Raw genomic sequence first — 4,433 nt, 5'->3', positions numbered from 1 at the left:
GAGGACAACATTTGTGTTGCCATGGGTTCTTTTTCAGTGCGCCACATGCGTGCTGCACACGGGACCTTGGTTTATTGTCTCATCCGAATGACTAGACGCTCAAGTTGACTGGGACAAAAGGGCGGGACCGGAATTCGAACCCTGACCCTCACGGACGCTGTATTGGCAGATAAGAGTTTTAACCATTCTACCACTCACCCCCACCTCTCCCACCCCCACCCCCACCCACGATAGTGGAAGAAGAAAAGAGATTAGGCAGGGACAGAAGACACTGCACGTGTTTCCGTGACTTCATGACATAAACACTGGCGAACAGAGAGTTTCAAGTTTAAATCTGGCGTCGCCACGAACAGCTGGTTATCTCAAGCATCAGTTGTTTTGATTGTTTTTTGTTTTTTTGTTGTTGTCATTGTTGTTGTTGTTTATTTTTGGTGTTTCTTTTGTTGTTCTTGTTCCAATTGTTTTTGCTGGTTTTGTTGTTGTTGCTGGGATTTTTTTGTTGTTGTTTTTTTTTCGGGGGAGGGGGAGGGGTTGACATGGGCGTGTTATACGTGTGCGGAAGCGCATATGGATTGAGGGAGCGGGTGGAGGAGAGGAAGAGGGGCTGTGTCTGCAGTGTGTGTGTGTGTGTGTGTGTGTGTGTCTGTGTGTGTGCGTGTGCGTGCATGCGTGCGTGTGTCTCTGTGTGTTTGTACATACATACATACATACATACATACATACATACACGTTACGCGCATATGGATGGGAAAAGAAGCCACCAGCTGTGTCTGACTTTTGTATTTGTTTGCCTGATAGCTCTGTTTTGTTTTGAATTGACACAACGCACACAGGGAGGAGAGAAAAGAAAGTGTGCCTGTCTTTGTTTCTTTGTTTTCTTTGTTTCGTTTTGGACTGTTCATAATCATTCTTTGTTACAAGAGATAAAGTTGATTGGAATCATCAGTGTCATTAATGTTGTTGTTGTTTTTGTTTTTTTGTTGTTGTTGTTTTTTTTTTGTTGTTGTTGTTGTTTTTTGTAACAGCAGAGAACTGATGGATGTAAAATGGCATCCATAGATTGATGTTTGTTTGCACAATATTGCTGTGCGAAAGGTGTATCTAATGAAAAAATAATAAATAGATGAATAAATTAATAAATAATAGTAATAATAATAACAAAAGGTGTTCTAGGCTGGATATCACCCATCCAGATGGAAAGTTGGGCTCGATTTCTTTCACAGACATTTCCAAAGATATCGACGGGGCAATGCTGACAGAACAGGAACGGTCTCTGTACGGCGTTTTGCCAGGCACCCTTCACGTCACGTTGTTCTTGCTGGTTCTATTCTATTCGGTGAAGGTGGCAATGTTCCAGTGGGTGTGTCCTCTCTGTTCTTGTAATGCGTCCTTTGAAATAGAATCTGCAGCCACCCAATCAAAATCGCGCTTTATCATGTGTTTGCCTCCCTTGGCATCGTGACCGATGGCTTGTTTCCGTCAAGAGGCGTCACTGCATTCGGATAAATCCATGTCCGCTACACCACATCTGCTTGAAAGATGCCAGACAGCATTATAACCGAACGCGTTTGTCAGGCCTTGAATGCATGCATATAATATAGCTGTTTACCTATCAGAGTGGATTTCTTTTTACATGATTTTGCCAGAGGACATCTCGTTGCCATGTGTTCGTTTTCAGTGCACCAAGGACATGATGCACACGGGACCTTGGTTTAACGTCTCGTCCGAAAGACTAGACGCTCAGTTTGATTTTCTAGTCAAACTTGGAAGAAAGGGCGAGAGAAGGATTCGAACTCATACCCTCATGGACTCTGTATTGGCAGCTGGGCGTCTTAACCATTCTGACACTGATTCCTCTACAGCTGATTCAACAATAAATTCGATGGGACATGTATTCCTGTCAGCAAAGTACGTTGAGCGATGAACACTTAGACTTGTAACTGTGAGCCACATCACACACGGAGCTAGTAAGTGGCAAAATGACTGAAAAAACATGTAGCGCTGTGTGTGTTACCGACTGACCCAAACACACGTTCGTAGATGGGTTTCAGTTTCAGTTTCTCAAGGAGGCGTCAATGCGTTCGGGCAAATCCATACATGCTACACCACATCTGCTAGGCAGATGCCTGGCCAACAGCATAACCCCACGCCTTTAGTTCGCAGAACGAAGTCGATGTGGAATCCCGTGACTCTCTACGAGTGAAGTAATCTGTGACGACATGGAATTTACGTTGAGTCTCAGACCCGCCTTATAATACAAAATCACCATTTCTTCTGCCTTTCGTTTTTCTTTTTTCCTCATGTGACATGCTTGCCATAACAATCGCTCGCATCTACTGTCGATCCCATCACGTATCAGTCGAAAATTAATCTGCGCGCGCACAACCAGCTTCTCCTTCTTCTCCGTTTGTGGGCTGCAACTCCCACGCGCACTCGTATGTGCGCAAGTAGGCTTTTACGTGTATGACCGTTTTTACCCCGCCATATAGCCATATAGACAGCCACACTCCGTTTTAGGGGGTGTGCATGCTGGGTATGTTCTTTTTTCCATAACCCACCGAACGCTGACATGGATTACAGGATCTTTAAGGTGCGTATTTTGTCTTCTGCTTGCGGATACACACGAAGGGATTCAGGCACAAGCAGGTCTGCACATATGTGGACCTGGGAGATCGGAAAAATCTCCACCCTTTACCCACCAGGTCCCGTTACCAAGATACGAACCCGGGACCCTCAGATTGAAAGTCTACTTCTCGGCTATTGCGCCCGTCGCACAACCAGCGATCGGACCAAAGGTGAAGGCTAGAACATCTAGAACGATTTTCACTGTGGACAATGGCAATACCTTCATGAAATAGAATATCTATATCGGTTGTTGAAACAGGTGCAAGAAAAGATATTCCAAAAAATTAAGCGTATAACGGACTGTTCGCATCGCATGAGAAAGGCAATGCACATAATACGGGCGACCCATATTGAAAAATACTCTCTATGGAAATTTCTAGAATTAATAATAAAAGTCCAACCAGATGATTTTTTTCTTCAAAAGTTCAGTTTTATTTTCCATAATCACAGCACAAAATATACAGGCTTAAAATCCTCTTCGCTCCCACCTCCTGCACCCCCCCTTCAGCTAACCATCAATAACAATTTATATTCAAGCATGTTAAAAAGTAATATAAAGACATCAACTGCTAAAATCTATAAGAGGACGGTATATACATTCACAAGAGATATATGAAAGTAAAAATTCGACCCGACCTTATACTACTTAACCGATGTTTTCAGTCGTCCAGGATGGCAGCCTATATTCCTGGTGATTCTACAATCACAAATAGGGCTTATTCTATCCAATGATAATAACAATTACTGGCAAATATACAATATGAAAAAACAGGGACGATGTTATCATTTTGTGAATTATATCTCCAGAAGAAGCCGCAAGCTGAAATGTTGTTTTTGTTTACTCTTTCTGTTAATATATTTGTTATAATAACTAATTTGAAATACTGAAGTTGGAAAATTTCCTGCACCTGAAATGTTGAAGTTGAATTTTTTGTATCTTTTTTTTATGTGGTTTTGTTGTTGTTGTTGTTTGTTTGATGTTGTTGTTGTTTAAGACTTATTTTACTTTCTTTTTACGATGGTCGAAAGAAAACACCTTGATGAATCTTGTGTCATCACACAAAGAGCACTTTGTTGTAACAGTTCATGTCAGTCCGATATACAGGCTGGCGTTTCAAACTATACTCACCGCAAGAACACAGTTGATGATTCCCATCTGTTTCCATTTTGATACATTGATAAATCCGTTAAAAAATGAAACATTTTCATTAAGAAATCAATATTGAGTTCGATTATTCCTATCCATCGTTTAAACTGCAAACTGTTCGGTTAATACATTAAACATGTCCAAAACAGTATTGTTCAAATCTGTTTAAGTTTCCTTTAAAATGACATTTGTATCTTTGAAAAAAAAAAAAAAAAAGACAACATCAAACACACAACGAAATAAAATGCGAATTCATGATATCATTTTCTAATGCAACACGTTTGTGTGTCTCTTTTTTTCTATCAGATTTTTCTCCAAGCTTCAACATGACGATTCGTTGCTAAATTAACAGGCCATTACAAAAATATTTATCATACATCGGAAATTGATGTGCAATACTATTGGCATACTGGCAAAAATAACGTGTACAATACTGATATGAAACACAACTTTTCTTTCAGATTTAAAATAAATATAAAAAAAAAATTTTTAAGCTATAAAATGGGGGATGGGGGGACGGTCAAATCAAGAAGAAACGAAAGAAGAAAAAGAAAGAAAGAAAATAGAATATGCAGGAAGAAATACACACAGAGAGAGAAAGAGAGAGAGAGAGAGAGAGAGAGAGAGAGAGAGAGAGAGAGAGAGAGAGAGAGAGAGAGAG

Source organism: Babylonia areolata, chromosome 2 (assembly GCF_041734735.1).
Source record: "Babylonia areolata isolate BAREFJ2019XMU chromosome 2, ASM4173473v1, whole genome shotgun sequence".
NCBI lineage: Eukaryota > Metazoa > Mollusca > Gastropoda > Neogastropoda > Buccinidae > Babylonia > Babylonia areolata.
This window is presented reverse-complemented; position numbering follows the sequence as displayed.